Source organism: Solea solea, chromosome 19 (genome assembly GCF_958295425.1).
Source record: "Solea solea chromosome 19, fSolSol10.1, whole genome shotgun sequence".
Lineage (NCBI taxonomy): Eukaryota > Metazoa > Chordata > Actinopteri > Pleuronectiformes > Soleidae > Solea > Solea solea.
In genome coordinates, this window is record NC_081152.1 from 9,325,746 (window position 1) to 9,344,572 (window position 18,827).

General features: G+C 33.6%; 8 non-coding genes across 8 annotated transcripts; all 8 read left to right on the top strand.

Annotated features, from left to right (window-relative positions):
- The first annotated feature begins 1,895 nt into the window (after positions 1-1,895).
- Positions 1,896-1,977, top strand: trnas-aga (transfer RNA serine (anticodon AGA)). Its single transcript has one exon. It is a non-coding gene; the product is annotated as a tRNA-Ser (tRNA).
- Positions 1,978-3,433: 1,456 nt separating this feature from the next.
- On the top strand, positions 3,434-3,515 carry trnas-aga (transfer RNA serine (anticodon AGA)). Its single transcript has one exon. It is a non-coding gene; the product is annotated as a tRNA-Ser (tRNA).
- A 1,522-nt stretch (positions 3,516-5,037) lies between these two features.
- On the top strand, positions 5,038-5,119 carry trnas-aga (transfer RNA serine (anticodon AGA)). The gene has a single exon. It is a non-coding gene; the product is annotated as a tRNA-Ser (tRNA).
- A 3,042-nt stretch (positions 5,120-8,161) lies between these two features.
- trnas-aga (transfer RNA serine (anticodon AGA)) lies at positions 8,162-8,243 on the top strand. The gene has a single exon. It is a non-coding gene; the product is annotated as a tRNA-Ser (tRNA).
- Positions 8,244-10,791: 2,548 nt separating this feature from the next.
- Positions 10,792-10,873, top strand: trnas-aga (transfer RNA serine (anticodon AGA)). The gene has a single exon. It is a non-coding gene; the product is annotated as a tRNA-Ser (tRNA).
- Positions 10,874-15,331: 4,458 nt separating this feature from the next.
- trnas-cga (transfer RNA serine (anticodon CGA)) lies at positions 15,332-15,411 on the top strand. Its single transcript has one exon. It is a non-coding gene; the product is annotated as a tRNA-Ser (tRNA).
- Positions 15,412-15,981: 570 nt separating this feature from the next.
- trnas-cga (transfer RNA serine (anticodon CGA)) lies at positions 15,982-16,063 on the top strand. Its single transcript has one exon. It is a non-coding gene; the product is annotated as a tRNA-Ser (tRNA).
- Positions 16,064-16,368: 305 nt separating this feature from the next.
- Positions 16,369-16,450, top strand: trnas-aga (transfer RNA serine (anticodon AGA)). The gene has a single exon. It is a non-coding gene; the product is annotated as a tRNA-Ser (tRNA).
- The last annotated feature ends 2,377 nt before the right edge of the window (positions 16,451-18,827 follow it).

Consider the following 18,827-nt stretch of genomic DNA (forward strand, 5'->3'; position numbering starts at 1 on the left):
CCAAAATGTGACAAAAAAGTCATACTATAGTATGTCGTCCAAAATGTGACAAAAAAGTCATACTATAGTATGTCGTCCAAAATGTGACAAAAAAGTCATAGGTTAGTATGTGGTCCAAAATGTGACAAAAAAGTCATACTATAGTATGTCGTCCAAAATGTGACAAAAAAGACATAGGTTAGTATGTGGTCCAAAATGTGACAAAAAAGTCATACTATAGTATGTGGTCCAAAATGTGACAAAAAAGTCATACTATAGTATGTCGTCCAAAATGTGACAAAAAAGTCATAGGTTAGTATGTCGTCCGAAATGTGAATAAAAAGTCATACTATAGTATGTCGTCCAAAATGTGACAAAAAAGTCATAGGTTAGTATGTCGTCCAAAATGTGACAAAAAAGTCATACTATTGTATGTCGTCGAAAGTGTGATTAAAAAGTCATAGGTTAGTATGTGGTCCGAAATGTGAATAAAAAGTCATACTATAGTATGTCGTCCAAAATGTGACAAAAAAGTCATAGGTTAGTATGTCGTCCAAAATGTGAATAAAAAGTCATACTATAGTATGTCGTCCAAAATGTGACAAAAAATGTCATAGGTTAGTATGTCGTCCAAAATCTGACAAAAAAGTCATACTATAGTATGTCGTCCAAAATGTGACAAAAAAGTCATAGGTTAGCATGTCGTCCAAAATGTGACAAAAAAGTCATAGGTTAGTGTGTCGTCCAAAATGTGACAAAAAAGTCATAGGTTAGTATGTCGTCCAAAATCTGACAAAAAAGTCATAATATAGTATGTTGTCCGAAATGTGAATAAAAAGTCATACTATAGTATGTCGTCCAAAATGTGACAAAAAAGTCATAGGTTAGTATGTCGTCCAAAATGTGACAAAAAAGTCATACTATAGTATGTCGTCCAAAATGTGACAAAAAAGTCATACTATAGAATGTCGTCCAAAATGTGACAAAAAAGTCATAGGTTAGCATGTCGTCCAAAATGTGACAAAAAAGTCATACTATAGTATGTCGTCCAAAATGTGACAAAAAAGTCATAGGTTAGTATGTCGTCCAAAATGTGACAAAAAAGTCATAGGTTAGTATGTCGTCCAAAATGTGACAAAAAAGTCATACAATAGTATGTCGTCCAAAATGTGACAAAAAAGTCATACTATAGTATGTCGTCCAAAATGTGACAAAAAAGTCATACTATAGTATGTCGTCCAAAATGTGACAAAAAAGTCATAGGTTAGTATGTGGTCCAAAATGTGACAAAAAAGTCATAGGTTAGTATGTGGTCCAAAATGTGACAAAAAAGTCATAGGTTAGTATGTCGTCCAAAATGTGACAAAAAAGTCATAGGTTAGTATGTCGTCCAAAATGTGACAAAAAAGTCATACTATAGTATGTCGTCCAAAATGTGACAAAAAAGTCATACTATAGTATGTCGTCCAAAATGTGACAAAAAGTCATAGGTTAGTATGTCGTCCAAAATGTGACAAAAAAGTCATAGGTTAGTATGTCGTCCGAAATGTGAATAAAAAGTCATACTATAGTATGTCGTCCAAAATGTGACAAAAAAGTCATACTATAGTATGTCGTCCAAAATGTGACAAAAAAGTCATAGGTTAGTGTGTCGTCCAAAATGTGACAAAAAAGTCATACTATAGTATGTCGTCCAAAATGTGACAAAAAAGTCATACTATAGTATGTCGTCCAAAATGTGACAAAAAAGTCATAGGTTAGTATGTCGTCCAAAATCAGTCAAAAAAAGTCATAGTATAGTATGTCGTCCAAAATCAGTCATAAAAGTCATAGTATAGTATGTCGTCCAAAATCAGTCAAAAAAGTCCTAGTATAGTATGTCGTCCAAAATTTGACATTAAATCACTGTCAAATGTGTTGTTGTGGCCGAGTGGTCAAGGCGATGGATTAGAAATCCATTGGGGTCTCCCCGCGCAGGTTCGAATCCTGCCAACAACGATGTCATTATTTAGCAAAGAAAAAAATGGCATAACAAGTCATACTTTAGTATGTCGTCGAAAATGTGACAAAATGTCATACTATTGTATGTCGTCGGAAATGTGATTAAAAAGTCATAGGTTAGTATGTCGTCCGAAATGTGAATAAAAAGTCATACTATAGTATGTCGTCCAAAATGTGACAAAAAAGTCATAGGTTAGCATGTCGTCCAAAATGTGACAAAAAAGTCATACTATAGTATGTCGTCCAAAATGTGACAAAAAAGTCATACTATAGTATGTGGTCCAAAATGTGACAAAAAAGTCATAGGTTAGTATGTCGTCCAAAATCTGACAAAAAAGTCATAATATAGTATGTTGTCCGAAATGTGAATAAAAAGTCATACTATAGTATGTCGTCCAAAATGTGACAAAAAAGTCATAGGTTAGTATGTCGTCCAAAATGTGACAAAAAAGTCATACTATAGTATGTCGTCCAAAATGTGACAAAAAAGTCATACTATAGAATGTCGTCCAAAATGTGACAAAAAAGTCATAGGTTAGCATGTCGTCCAAAATGTGACAAAAAAGTCATACTATAGTATGTCGTCCAAAATGTGACAAAAAAGTCATAGGTTAGTATGTCGTCCAAAATGTGACAAAAAAGTCATAGGTTAGTATGTCGTCCAAAATGTGACAAAAAAGTCATACAATAGTATGTCGTCCAAAATGTGACAAAAAAGTCATACTATAGTATGTCGTCCAAAATGTGACAAAAAAGTCATACTATAGTATGTCGTCCAAAATGTGACAAAAAAGTCATAGGTTAGTATGTGGTCCAAAATGTGACAAAAAAGTCATAGGTTAGTATGTGGTCCAAAATGTGACAAAAAAGTCATAGGTTAGTATGTCGTCCAAAATGTGACAAAAAAGTCATAGGTTAGTATGTCGTCCAAAATGTGACAAAAAAGTCATACTATAGTATGTCGTCCAAAATGTGACAAAAAAGTCATACTATAGTATGTCGTCCAAAATGTGACAAAAAGTCATAGCTTAGTATGTCGTCCAAAATGTGACAAAAAAGTCATAGGTTAGTATGTCGTCCGAAATGTGAATAAAAAGTCATACTATAGTATGTCGTCCAAAATGTGACAAAAAAGTCATACTATAGTATGTCGTCCAAAATGTGACAAAAAAGTCATAGGTTAGTGTGTCGTCCAAAATGTGACAAAAAAGTCATACTATAGTATGTCGTCCAAAATGTGACAAAAAAGTCATACTATAGTATGTCGTCCAAAATGTGACAAAAAAGTCATAGGTTAGTATGTCGTCCAAAATCAGTCAAAAAAAGTCATAGTATAGTATGTCGTCCAAAATCAGTCATAAAAGTCATAGTATAGTATGTCGTCCAAAATCAGTCAAAAAAGTCCTAGTATAGTATGTCGTCCAAAATTTGACATTAAATCACTGTCAAATGTGTTGTTGTGGCCGAGTGGTTAAGGCGATGGATTAGAAATCCATTGGGGTCTCCCCGCGCAGGTTCGAATCCTGCCAACAACGATGTCATTATTTAGCAAAGAAAAAAATGGCATAACAAGTCATACTTTAGTATGTCGTCGAAAATGTGACAAAATGTCATACTATTGTATGTCGTCGGAAATGTGATTAAAAAGTCATAGGTTAGTATGTCGTCCGAAATGTGAATAAAAAGTCATACTATAGTATGTCGTCCAAAATGTGACAAAAAAGTCATAGGTTAGCATGTCGTCCAAAATGTGACAAAAAAGTCATACTATAGTATGTCGTCCAAAATGTGACAAAAAAGTCATACTATAGTATGTGGTCCAAAATGTGACAAAAAAGTCATACTATAGTATGTGGTCCAAAATGTGACAAAAAAGTCATACTATAGTGTGTCGTCCAAAATGTGACAAAAAAGTCATAGGTTAGTATGTCGTCCGAAATGTGAATAAAAAGTCATACTATAGTATGTCGTCCAAAATGTGACAAAAAAGTCATAGGTTAGTATGTCGTCCAAAATGTGACAAAAAAGTCATACTATTGTATGTCGTCGAAAATGTGATTAAAAAGTCATAGGTTAGTATGTCGTCCGAAATGTGAATAAAAAGTCATACTATAGTATGTCGTCCAAAATGTGACAAAAAAGTCATAGGTTAGTATGTCGTCCAAAATCTGACAAAAAAGTCATAGTATAGTATGTCGTCCAAAATCAGTCATAAAAGTCATACTATAGTATGTCGTCCAAAATTTGACAAAAAAGTCATAGGTTAGCATGTCGTCCAAAATGTGACAAAAAAGTCATAGGTTAGTATGTCGTCCAAAATGTGACAAAAAAGTATGTCGTCCAAAATGTGACAAAAAAGTCATACTATAGTATGTCGTCCAAAATGTGATTAAAAAGTCATAGGTTAGTATGTCGTCCGAAATGTGAATAAAAAGTCATACTATAGTATGTCGTCCAAAATGTGACAAAAAAGTCATAGGTTAGTATGTCGTCCAAAATGTGACAAAAAAGTCATACTATAGTATGTCGTCCAAAATGTGACAAAAAAGTCATAGGTTAGCATGTCGTCCAAAATGTGACAAAAAAGTCATAGGTTAGTATGTCGTCCAAAATGTGACAAAAAAGTCATAGGTTAGTATGTCGTCCAAAATCTGACAAAAAAGTCATAATATAGTATGTCGTCCAAAATGTGACAAAAAAGTCATACTATAGTATGTCGTCCAAAATGTGACAAAAAAGTCATACTATAGTATGTCGTCCAAAATGTGACAAAAAAGTCATAGGTTAGTGTGTCGTCCAAAATGTGACAAAAAAGTCATACTATAGTATGTCGTCCAAAATGTGACAAAAAAGTCATACTATAGTATGTCGTCCAAAATGTGACAAAAAAGTCATAGGTTAGTATGTCGTCCAAAATCAGTCAAAAAAAGTCATAGTATAGTATGTCGTCCAAAATCAGTCATAAAAGTCATAGTATAGTATGTCGTCCAAAATCAGTCAAAAAAGTCCTAGTATAGTATGTCGTCCAAAATTTGACATTAAATCACTGTCAAATGTGTTGTTGTGGCCGAGTGGTTAAGGCGATGGATTAGAAATCCATTGGGGTCTCCCCGCGCAGGTTCGAATCCTGCCAACAAAGATGTCATTATTTAGCAAAGAAAAAAATGGCATAACAAGTCATACTTTAGTATGTCGTCGAAAATGTGACAAAATGTCATACTATTGTATGTCGTCGGAAATGTGATTAAAAAGTCATAGGTTAGTATGTCGTCCGAAATGTGAATAAAAAGTCATACTATAGTATGTCGTCCAAAATGTGACAAAAAAGTCATAGGTTAGCATGTCGTCCAAAATGTGACAAAAAAGTCATACTATAGTATGTCGTCCAAAATGTGACAAAAAAGTCATACTATAGTATGTGGTCCAAAATGTGACAAAAAAGTCATACTATAGTATGTGGTCCAAAATGTGACAAAAAAGTCATACTATAGTATGTCGTCCAAAATGTGACAAAAAAGTCATAGGTTAGTATGTCGTCCGAAATGTGAATAAAAAGTCATACTATAGTATGTCGTCCAAAATGTGACAAAAAAGTCATAGGTTAGTATGTCGTCCAAAATGTGACAAAAAAGTCATACTATTGTATGTCGTCGAAAATATGATTAAAAAGTCATAGGTTAGTATGTCGTCCAAAATGTGACAAAAAAGTCATACTATTGTATGTCGTCGAAAATATGATTAAAAAGTCATAGGTTAGTATGTCGTCCGAAATGTGAATAAAAAGTCATACTATAGTATGTCGTCCAAAATGTGACAAAAAAGTCATAGGTTAGTATGTCGTCCAAAATCTGACAAAAAAGTCATAGTATAGTATGTCGTCCAAAATCAGTCATAAAAGTCATACTATAGTATGTCGTCCAAAATTTGACAAAAAAGTCATAGGTTAGCATGTCGTCCAAAATGTGACAAAAAAGTCATAGGTTAGTATGTCGTCCAAAATGTGACAAAAAAGTATGTCGTCCAAAATGTGACAAAAAAGTCATACTATAGTATGTCGTCCAAAATGTGATTAAAAAGTCATAGGTTAGTATGTCGTCCGAAATGTGAATAAAAAGTCATACTATAGTATGTCGTCCAAAATGTGACAAAAAAGTCATAGGTTAGTATGTCGTCCAAAATGTGACAAAAAAGTCATACTATAGTATGTCGTCCAAAATGTGACAAAAAAGTCATAGGTTAGCATGTCGTCCAAAATGTGACAAAAAAGTCATAGGTTAGTATGTCGTCCAAAATGTGACAAAAAAGTCATAGGTTAGTATGTCGTCCAAAATCTGACAAAAAAGTCATAATATAGTATGTCGTCCAAAATGTGACAAAAAAGTCATACTATAGTATGTCGTCCAAAATGTGACAAAAAAGTCATACTATAGTATGTCGTCCAAAATGTGACAAAAAAGTCATAGGTTAGTATGTGGTCCAAAATGTGACAAAAAAGTCATAGGTTAGTATGTGGTCCAAAATGTGACAAAAAAGACATAGGTTAGTATGTGGTCCAAAATGTGACAAAAAAGTCATACTATAGTATGTGGTCCAAAATGTGACAAAAAAGTCATACTATAGTATGTCGTCCAAAATGTGACAAAAAAGTCATAGGTTAGTATGTCGTCCGAAATGTGAATAAAAAGTCATACTATAGTATGTCGTCCAAAATGTGACAAAAAAGTCATAGGTTAGTATGTCGTCCAAAATGTGACAAAAAAGTCATACTATTGTATGTCGTCTAAAGTGTGATTAAAAAGTCATAGGTTAGTATGTGGTCCGAAATGTGAATAAAAAGTCATACTATAGTATGTCGTCCAAAATGTGACAAAAAAGTCATAGGTTAGTATGTCGTCCAAAATGTGAATAAAAAGTCATACTATAGTATGTCGTCCAAAATGTGACAAAAAATGTCATAGGTTAGTATGTCGTCCAAAATCTGACAAAAAAGTCATACTATAGTATGTCGTCCAAAATGTGACAAAAAAGTCATAGGTTAGCATGTCGTCCAAAATGTGACAAAAAAGTCATAGGTTAGTGTGTCGTCCAAAATGTGACAAAAAAGTCATAGGTTAGTATGTCGTCCAAAATCTGACAAAAAAGTCATAATATAGTATGTTGTCCGAAATGTGAATAAAAAGTCATACTATAGTATGTCGTCCAAAATGTGACAAAAAATTCATAGGTTAGTATGTCGTCCAAAATGTGACAAAAAAGTCATACTATAGTATGTCGTCCAAAATGTGACAAAAAAGTCATACTATAGAATGTCGTCCAAAATGTGACAAAAAAGTCATAGGTTAGCATGTCGTCCAAAATGTGACAAAAAAGTCATACTATAGTATGTCGTCCAAAATGTGACAAAAAAGTCATAGGTTAGTATGTCGTCCAAAATGTGACAAAAAAGTCATAGGTTAGTATGTCGTCCAAAATGTGACAAAAAAGTCATACAATAGTATGTCGTCCAAAATGTGACAAAAAAGTCATACTATAGTATGTCGTCCAAAATGTGACAAAAAAGTCATACTATAGTATGTCGTCCAAAATGTGACAAAAAAGTCATAGGTTAGTATGTGGTCCAAAATGTGACAAAAAAGTCATAGGTTAGTATGTGGTCCAAAATGTGCCAAAAAAGTCATAGGTTAGTATGTCGTCCAAAATGTGACAAAAAAGTCATAGGTTAGTATGTCGTCCAAAATGTGACAAAAAAGTCATACTATAGTATGTCGTCCAAAATGTGACAAAAAAGTCATACTATAGTATGTCGTCCAAAATGTGACAAAAAGTCATAGGTTAGTATGTCGTCCAAAATGTGACAAAAAAGTCATAGGTTAGTATGTCGTCCGAAATGTGAATAAAAAGTCATACTATAGTATGTCGTCCAAAATGTGACAAAAAAGTCATACTATAGTATGTCGTCCAAAATGTGACAAAAAAGTCATAGGTTAGTGTGTCGTCCAAAATGTGACAAAAAAGTCATAGGTTAGTATGTCGTCCAAAATCAGTCAAAAAAAGTCATAGTATAGTATGTCGTCCAAAATCAGTCATAAAAGTCATAGTATAGTATGTCGTCCTAAATCAGTCAAAAAAGTCCTAGTATAGTATGTCGTCCAAAATTTGACATTAAATCACTGTCAAATGTGTTGTTGTGGCCGAGTGGTTAAGGCGATGGATTAGAAATCCATTGGGGTCTCCCCGCGCAGGTTCGAATCCTGCCAACAACGATGTCATTATTTAGCAAAGAAAAAAATGGCATAACAAGTCATACTTTAGTATGTCGTCGAAAATGTGACAAAATGTCATACTATTGTATGTCGTCGGAAATGTGATTAAAAAGTCATAGGTTAGTATGTCGTCTGAAATGTGAATAAAAAGTCATACTATAGTATGTCGTCCAAAATGTGACAAAAAAGTCATAGGTTAGCATGTCGTCCAAAATGTGACAAAAAAGTCATACTATAGTATGTCGTCCAAAATGTGACAAAAAAGTCATACTATAGTATGTGGTCCAAAATGTGACAAAAAAGTCATACTATAGTATGTGGTCCAAAATGTGACAAAAAAGTCATACTATAGTGTGTCGTCCAAAATGTGACAAAAAAGTCATAGGTTAGTATGTCGTCCGAAATGTGAATAAAAAGTCATACTATAGTATGTCGTCCAAAATGTGACAAAAAAGTCATAGGTTAGTATGTCGTCCAAAATGTGACAAAAAAGTCATACTATTGTATGTCGTCGAAAATGTGATTAAAAAGTCATAGGTTAGTATGTCGTCCGAAATGTGAATAAAAAGTCATACTATAGTATGTCGTCCAAAATGTGACAAAAAAGTCATAGGTTAGTATGTCGTCCAAAATCTGACAAAAAAGTCATAGTATAGTATGTCGTCCAAAATCAGTCATAAAAGTCATACTATAGTATGTCGTCCAAAATTTGACAAAAAAGTCATAGGTTAGCATGTCGTCCAAAATGTGACAAAAAAGTCATAGGTTAGTATGTCGTCCAAAATGTGACAAAAAAGTATGTCGTCCAAAATGTGACAAAAAAGTCATACTATAGTATGTCGTCCAAAATGTGATTAAAAAGTCATAGGTTAGTATGTCGTCCGAAATGTGAATAAAAAGTCATACTATCGTATGTCGTCGAAAATGTGATTAAAAAGTCATAGGTTAGTATGTCGTCCAAAATGTGACAAAAAAGTCATACTATAGTATGTCGTCCAAAATGTGACAAAAAAGTCATAGGTTAGCATGTCGTCCAAAATGTGACAAAAAAGTCATAGGTTAGTATGTCGTCCAAAATGTGACAAAAAAGTCATAGGTTAGTATGTCGTCCAAAATCTGACAAAAAAGTCATAATATAGTATGTCGTCCAAAATGTGACAAAAAAGTCATACTATAGTATGTCGTCCAAAATGTGACAAAAAAGTCATAGGTTAGTATGTCGTCCGAAATGTGAATAAAAAGTCATACTATAGTATGTCGTCCAAAATGTGACAAAAAAGTCATAGGTTAGTATGTGGTCCAAAATGTGACAAAAAAGACATAGGTTAGTATGTGGTCCAAAATGTGACAAAAAAGTCATACTATAGTATGTGGTCCAAAATGTGACAAAAAAGTCATACTATAGTATGTCGTCCAAAATGTGACAAAAAAGTCATAGGTTAGTATGTCGTCCGAAATGTGAATAAAAAGTCATACTATAGTATGTCGTCCAAAATGTGACAAAAAAGTCATAGGTTAGTATGTCGTCCAAAATGTGACAAAAAAGTCATACTATTGTATGTCGTCGAAAGTGTGATTAAAAAGTCATAGGTTAGTATGTGGTCCGAAATGTGAATAAAAAGTCATACTATAGTATGTCGTCCAAAATGTGACAAAAAAGTCATAGGTTAGTATGTCGTCCAAAATGTGAATAAAAAGTCATACTATAGTATGTCGTCCAAAATGTGACAAAAAATGTCATAGGTTAGTATGTCGTCCAAAATCTGACAAAAAAGTCATACTATAGTATGTCGTCCAAAATGTGACAAAAAAGTCATAGGTTAGCATGTCGTCCAAAATGTGACAAAAAAGTCATAGGTTAGTATGTCGTCCAAAATCTGACAAAAAAGTCATAATATAGTATGTTGTCCGAAATGTGAATAAAAAGTCATACTATAGTATGTCGTCCAAAATGTGACAAAAAAGTCATAGGTTAGTATGTCGTCCAAAATGTGACAAAAAAGTCATACTATAGTATGTCGTCCAAAATGTGACAAAAAAGTCATACTATAGAATGTCGTCCAAAATGTGACAAAAAAGTCATAGGTTAGCATGTCGTCCAAAATGTGACAAAAAAGTCATACTATAGTATGTCGTCCAAAATGTGACAAAAAAGTCATAGGTTAGTATGTCGTCCAAAATGTGACAAAAAAGTCATAGGTTAGTATGTCGTCCAAAATGTGACAAAAAAGTCATACAATAGTATGTCGTCCAAAATGTGACAAAAAAGTCATACTATAGTATGTCGTCCAAAATGTGACAAAAAAGTCATACTATAGTATGTCGTCCAAAATGTGACAAAAAAGTCATAGGTTAGTATGTGGTCCAAAATGTGACAAAAAAGTCATACTATAGTATGTCGTCCAAAATGTGACAAAAAAGTCATAGGTTAGTATGTCGTCCAAAATCAGTCATAAAAGTCATAGTATAGTATGTCGTCCAAAATCAGTCAAAAAAGTCCTAGTATAGTATGTCGTCCAAAATTTGACATTAAATCACTGTCAAATGTGTTGTTGTGGCCGAGTGGTTAAGGCGATGGATTAGAAATCCATTGGGGTCTCCCCGCGCAGGTTCGAATCCTGCCAACAACGATGTCATTATTTAGCAAAGAAAAAAATGGCATAACAAGTCATACTTTAGTATGTCGTCGAAAATGTGACAAAATGTCATACTATTGTATGTCGTCGGAAATGTGATTAAAAAGTCATAGGTTAGTATGTCGTCCAAAATCAGTCATAAAAGTCATACTATAGTATGTCGTCCAAAATTTGACAAAAAAGTCATAGGTTAGCATGTCGTCCAAAATGTGACAAAAAAGTCATAGGTTAGTATGTCGTCCAAAATGTGACAAAAAAGTCAGAGGTTAGTATGTCGTCCAAAATGTGACAAAAAAGTCATACTATAGTATGTCGTCCAAAATGTGATTAAAAAGTCATAGGTTAGTATGTCGTCCGAAATGTGAATAAAAAGTCATACTATAGTATGTCGTCCAAAATGTGACAAAAAAGTCATACTATAGTATGTCGTCCAAAATGTGACAAAAAAGTCATAGGTTAGTATGTCGTCCGAAATGTGAATAAAAAGTCATATTATAGTATGTCGTCCAAAATGTGACAAAAAAGTCATAGGTTAGCATGTCGTCCAAAATGTGACAAAAAAGTCATACTATAGTATGTGGTCCAAAATGTGACAAAAAAGTCATACTATAGTATGTGGTCCAAAATGTGACAAAAAAGTCATACTATAGTATGTCGTCCAAAATGTGACAAAAAAGTCATAGGTTAGTATGTCGTCCGAAATGTGACAAAAAAGTCATAGGTTAGTATGTCGTCCGAAATGTGAATAAAAAGTCATACTATAGTATGTCGTCCAAAATGTGACAAAAAAGTCATAGGTTAGTATGTCGTCCGAAATGTGAATAAAAAGTCATACTATTGTATGTCGTCGAAAATGTGATTAAAAAGTCATAGGTTAGTATGTCGTCCGAAATGTGAATAAAAAGTCATAGGTTAGTATGTCGTCCAAAATCTGACGAAAAAGTCATAGTATAGTATGTCGTCCAAAATCAGTCATAAAAGTCATACTATAGTATGTCGTCCAAAATTTGACAAAAAAGTCATAGGTTAGCATGTCGTCCAAAATTTGACAAAAAAGTCATAGGTTAGTATGTCGTCCGAAATGTGACAAAAAAGTCATAGGTTAGTATGTCGTCCGAAATGTGAATAAAAAGTCATACTATAGTATGTCGTCCAAAATGTGACAAAAAAGTCATAGGTTAGTATGTCGTCCGAAATGTGAATAAAAAGTCATACTATTGTATGTCGTCGAAAATGTGATTAAAAAGTCATAGGTTAGTATGTCGTCCGAAAAGTGAATAAAAAGTCATAGGTTAGTATGTCGTCCAAAATCTGACAAAAAAGTCATAGTATAGTATGTCGTCCAAAATCAGTCATAAAAGTCATACTATAGTATGTCGTCCAAAATTTGACAAAAAAGGCATAGGTTAGCATGTCGTCCAAAATGTGACAAAAAAGTCATAGGTTAGTATGTCGTCCAAAATGTGACAAAAAAGTCAGAGGTTAGTATGTCGTCCAAAATGTGACAAAAAAGTCATACTATAGTATGTCGTCCAAAATGTGATTAAAAAGTCATAGGTTAGTATGTCGTCCGAAATGTGAATAAAAAGTCATACTATAGTATGTCGTCCAAAATGTGACAAAAAAGTCATACTATAGTATGTCGTCCAAAATGTGACAAAAAAGTCATAGGTTAGCATGTCGTCCAAAATGTGACAAAAAAGTCATAGGTTAGTATGTCGTCCAAAATGTGACAAAAAAGTCATAGGTTAGTATGTCGTCCAAAATGTGACAAAAAAGTCATACTATAGTATGTCGTCCAAAATGTGACAAAAAAGTCATACTATAGTATGTCGTCCAAAATGTGACAAAAAAGTCATACTATAGTATGTGGTCCAAAATGTGACAAAAAAGTCATAGGTTAGTATGTGGTCCAAAATGTGACAAAAAAGTCATACTATAGTATGTCGTCCAAAATGTGACAAAAAAGTCATAGGTTAGCATGTCGTCCAAAATGTGACAAAAAAGTCATACTATAGTATGTCGTCCAAAATGTGACAAAAAAGTCATAGGTTAGTATGTCGTCCAAAATGTGACAAAAAAGTCATAGGTTAGTATGTCGTCCAAAATGTGAATAAAAAGTCATACTATAGTATGTCGTCCAAAATGTGACAAAAAATTCATAGGTTAGTATGTCGTCCAAAATGTGACAAAAAAGTCATACTATAGTATGTCGTCCAAAATGTGACAAAAAAGTCATACTATAGTATGTCGTCCAAAATGTGACAAAAAAGTCATACTATAGTATGTGGTCCAAAATGTGACAAAAAAGTCATAGGTTAGTATGTCGTCCAAAATGTGACAAAAAAGTCAGAGGTTAGTATGTCGTCCAAAATGTGACAAAAAAGTCATACTATAGTATGTCGTCCAAAATGTGATTAAAAAGTCATAGGTTAGTATGTCGTCCGAAATGTGAATAAAAAGTCATACTATAGTATGTCGTCCAAAATGTGACAAAAAAGTCATACTATAGTATGTCGTCCAAAATGTGACAAAAAAGTCATAGGTTAGCATGTCGTCCAAAATGTGACAAAAAAGTCATAGGTTAGTATGTCGTCCAAAATGTGACAAAAAAGTCATAGGTTAGTATGTCGTCCAAAATGTGACAAAAAAGTCATACTATAGTATGTCGTCCAAAATCTGACAAAAAAGTCATAGTATAGTATGTCGTCCAAAATCAGTCATAAAAGTCATACTATAGTATGTCGTCCAAAATTTGACAAAAAAGTCATAGGTTAGCATGTCGTCCAAAATGTGACAAAAAAGTCATAGGTTAGTATGTCGTCCAAAATGTGACAAAAAAGTCAGAGGTTAGTATGTCGTCCAAAATGTGACAAAAAAGTCATACTATAGTATGTCGTCCAAAATGTGATTAAAAAGTCATAGGTTAGTATGTCGTCCGAAATGTGAATAAAAAGTCATACTATAGTATGTCGTCCAAAATGTGACAAAAAAGTCATACTATAGTATGTCGTCCAAAATGTGACAAAAAAGTCATAGGTTAGCATGTCGTCCAAAATGTGACAAAAAAGTCATAGGTTAGTATGTCGTCCAAAATGTGACAAAAAAGTCATAGGTTAGTATGTCGTCCAAAATGTGACAAAAAAGTCATACTATAGTATGTCGTCCAAAATGTGACAAAAAAGTCATACTATAGTATGTCGTCCAAAATGTGACAAAAAAGTCATACTATAGTATGTGGTCCAAAATGTGACAAAAAAGTCATAGGTTAGTATGTGGTCCAAAATGTGACAAAAAAGTCATACTATAGTATGTCGTCCAAAATGTGACAAAAAAGTCATAGGTTAGCATGTCGTCCAAAATGTGACAAAAAAGTCATACTATAGTATGTCGTCCAAAATGTGACAAAAAAGTCATAGGTTAGTATGTCGTCCAAAATGTGACAAAAAAGTCATAGGTTAGTATGTCGTCCAAAATGTGACAAAAAAGTCATAATATAGTATGTCGTCCAAAATGTGACAAAAAAGTCATACTATTGTATGTCGTCCAAAATGTGACAAAAAAGTCATACTATAGTATGTCGTCCAAAATGTGACTTAAAAGTCATAGGTTAGCATGTCGTCCAAAATGTGACAAAAAAGTCATAGGTTAGTATGTCGTCCAAAATGTGACAAAAAAGTCATAGGTTAGTATGTCGTCCAAAATGTGACAAAAAAGTCATACTATAGTATGTCGTCCAAAATGTGACAAAAAAGTCATACTATAGTATTTCGTCCAAAATGTGACAAAAAAGTCATACTATAGTATGTCGTCCAAAATGTGACAAAAAAGTCATAGGTTAGTATGTCGTCCAAAATGTGACAAAAAAGTCATACTATAGTATGTCGTCCAAAATGTGACAAAAAAGTCATACTATAGTATGTCGTCCAAAATGTGACAAAAAAGTCATAGGTTAGTATGTGGTCCAAAATGTGACAAAAAAGTCATACTATAGTATGTCGTCCAAAATGTGACAAAAAAGTCATAGGTTAGCATGTCGTCCAAAATGTGACAAAAAAGTCATACTATAGTATGTCGTCCAAAATGTGACAAAAAAGTCATACTATAGTATTTCGTCCAAAATGTGACAAAAAAGTCATACTATAGTATGTCGTCCAAAATGTGACAAAAAAGTCATAGGTTAGTATGTCGTCCAAAATGTGACAAAAAAGTCATACTATAGTATGTCGTCCAAAATGTGACAAAAAAGTCATACTATAGTATGTCGTCCAAAATGTGACAAAAAAGTCATAGGTTAGTATGTGGTCCAAAATGTGACAAAAAAGTCATACTATAGTATGTCGTCCAAAATGTGACAAAAAAGTCATAGGTTAGCATGTCGTCCAAAATGTGACAAAAAAGTCATACTATAGTATGTCGTCCCAAATTTGACAAAAAAACACAGTCAAAAGCGTTGTTGTGGCCGAGTGGTTAAGGCGATGGTTTCGAAATCCATTGGGGTCCCTGCGCAGGTTCGAATCCTGCCGACAACGATGTAGTATTTAGCAAAGCCAAAAAATGGCATAAGAAGTCATACTTTAATGTCTTCCAAAATGTGACAAAAAAGTATGTGGTCCAAAATGTGACAAAAAAGTCATACTATAGTATGTCGTCCAAAATGTGACAAAAAAGTCATAGGTTAGCATGTCGTCCAAAATGTGACAAAAAAGTCATACTATAGTATGTCGTCCAAAATGTGACAAAAAAGTCATACTATAGTATTTCGTCCAAAATGTGACAAAAAAGTCATACTATAGTATGTCGTCCAAAATGTGACAAAAAAGTCATAGGTTAGTATGTCGTCCAAAATGTGACAAAAAAGTCATACTATAGTATGTCGTCCAAAATGTGACAAAAAAGTCATACTATAGTATGTCGTCCAAAATGTGACAAAAAAGTCATAGGTTAGTATGTGGTCCAAAATGTGACAAAAAAGTCATACTATAGTATGTCGTCCAAAATGTGACAAAAAAGTCATAGGTTAGCCTGTCGTCCAAAATGTGACAAAAAAGTCATACTATAGTATGTCGTCCCAAATTTGACAAAAAAACACAGTCAAAAGCGTTGTTGTGGCCGAGTGGTTAAGGCGATGGATTCGAAATCCATTGGGGTCTCCCCGCGCAGGTTCGAATCCTGCCGACAACGATGTAGTATTTAGCAAAGCCAAAAAATGGCATAAGAAGTCATACTTTAATGTCTTCCAAAATGTGACAAAAAAGTATGTCGTCCAAAATGTGACTAAAAAGTCATACTATAGTATGTCGTCCAAAATGTGACAAAAAAGTCATAGGTTAGTATGTCGTCCAAAATCAGTCAAAAAAAGTCATAGTATAGTATGTCGTCCAAAATCGGTCATAAAAGTCATAGTATAGTAAGTCGTCCAAAATCAGTCAAAAAAGTCCTTGTATTGTATGTCGTCCAAAATTTGACATTAAATCACTGTCAAATGTGTTGTTGTGGCCGAGTGGTTAAGGCGATGGATTAGAAATCCATTGGGGTCTCCCCGCGCAGGTTCGAATCCTGCCAACAACGAGGTCATTATTTAGCAAAGAAAAAAATGGCATAACAAGTCATACTTTAGTATGTCGTCGAAAATGTGACAAAATGTCATATTATTGTATGTCGTCGAAAATGTGATTAAAAAGTCATACTATAGTATGTCGTCCAAAATGTGACAAAAAAGTCATAGGTTAGTATGTCGTCCGAAATGTGAATAAAAAGTCATACTATAGTATGTCGTCCAAAATGTGACAAAAAAGTCATAGGTTAGTATGTTGTCCAAAATGTGACAAAAAAGTCATACTATTGTATGTCGTTGAAAATGTGATTAAAAAGTCATAGGTTAGTATGTCGTCCGAAATGTGAATAAAAAGTCATACTATAGTATGTCGTCCAAAATGTGACAAAAAAGTCATAGTATAGTATGTCGTTCAAAATGTGATTAAAAAGTCAAACTAAAGTATGTGGTCCAAAATGTGACAAAAAAGTCATAGGTTAGTATGTGGTCCAAAATGTGACAAAAAAGTCATACTATAGTATGTCATCCAAAATGTGACAAAAAAGTAATAGGTTAGTATGTCGTCCAAAATCTGTCAAAAAAAGTCATAGGTTAGTATGTCGTCCAAAATCAGTCAAAAAAGTCATACTATAGTATGTCGTCCAAAATGTGACAAAAAAAGTCATAGTATAGTATGTCGTCCAAAATGTGACAAAAAAGTCATACAATAGTATGTCGTCCAAAATGTGACAAAAAAGTCACACTATAGTATGTCGTCCAAAATGTGACAAAAAAGTCATACTATAGTATGTCGTCCAAAATCAGTCAAAAAAGTCATACTATATAGTATGTCGTCCAAAATCAGTCTAAAAAGTCATACTATGTATGTCGTCCAAAATCACCCAAAAAAGTCATAGTATAGTATGTCGTCCAAAATCATTCAAAAAAGTCATAGTATAGTATGTCATCCAAAATCACCCAAAAAAGTCATACTATAGTATGTCGTCCGAAATCACCCAAAAAAGTCATTGTATAGTATGTCGTCCAAAATCAGTCTAAAAAGTCATAGTATAGTATGTCGTCCAAATTCAGTCAAAAAAGTCATACTATAGTATGTCGTCCAAAATCAGTCAAAAAAGTCATAGTATAGTATGTCGTCCAAAATGTGACAAAAAAGTCATGCTATAGTATGTTGTCCAAAATCAGTCAAAAAAGTCATAGTATAGTATGTCGTCCAAAATGTGACAAAAAAGTCATGCTATAGTATGTTGTCCAAAATCAGTCAAAAAAGTCATAGTATAGTATGTCGTCCAAAATGTGACAAAAAATCATACTTTAGTTGCTCTTCCTGAAGTAGAGTGGTTGGAAACATTGTTGAAGCTTGTATCAAAACACCAGCGTCATGTGACCAATGATGTTCGACGGTCGGTATATCACTTTGCGCTTTATTGCTTCAAAATGCTTTGAAGCGTTTCATTTACTTTATGCCCTACGCTGTCAAAACTTGCATGCAAGTATCTGTTGCATGATCCCAGATTCATCCATTCCCTGTGAAATGATTTTCACCAAAGCTATGGAGCTGGTGAGCCAGAAGAGGAGCAGACTGAAGCCTGCCACTGTGGAAAAAATTCTATTTCTAAATAAAAACCTGTGAAGACAAATTACATGTCTGCTTCTGTGAATAAACATTCCTCCTCGACCATACAAGTCCTCCAAAACCCTTACACAAAAAACATCTCTCTGAGTTCAAATGCCATGAGCATTTGCAAAGTAGGAAGGATCTCTTACTTTGTTATGGACATTTAGTACAGTTTCTAAATAAAGCTTAAAGCTTTAATTAAACCCTTTACCAACATTTATTCATATCATATCATATCCTTCATATCATTTAGATTTATTCTTTGGCTTAATCTGGGATGTTTTACAGTATGGCCGAGTATGAAAAACACTTTGAATGACCATGCAGTCTTTTCTAAACTTGTTATTGATGGGATTGAAACAGTGTCAGTGCTTCAGTCGTGCTCTTGAAAGGTTGCTATCACTTCAGTTGTCCACCAGATGTCCCCATCACTGAAGCGTTGAAGCTGTGAAGCTTTTTTTCGACACAATTGTTGGGATACTTGAGTAAAAGTAAAGTTTGTGTGTGTGTGTGCGTGTGTGGAAAGTAGTTGGTTACAGAGTACCCACCTATGTCCACTAGGGGTCAGTCATTTCTCATTCATAGACTTGACAGCACTGTTCAATAAACTCATGGTGCAGTAATAGTTAAAAGAAATTAACTATTAATACAAAAAGTCTACTCAAGTTTTCATTCTAGTAACAATGTAACATTTTCCATTTTTTTTTACACATTAAATGACAATGACCAACAACTGAGCAGTCAATTCTTGTTATGAAACTAACCGTGTTATC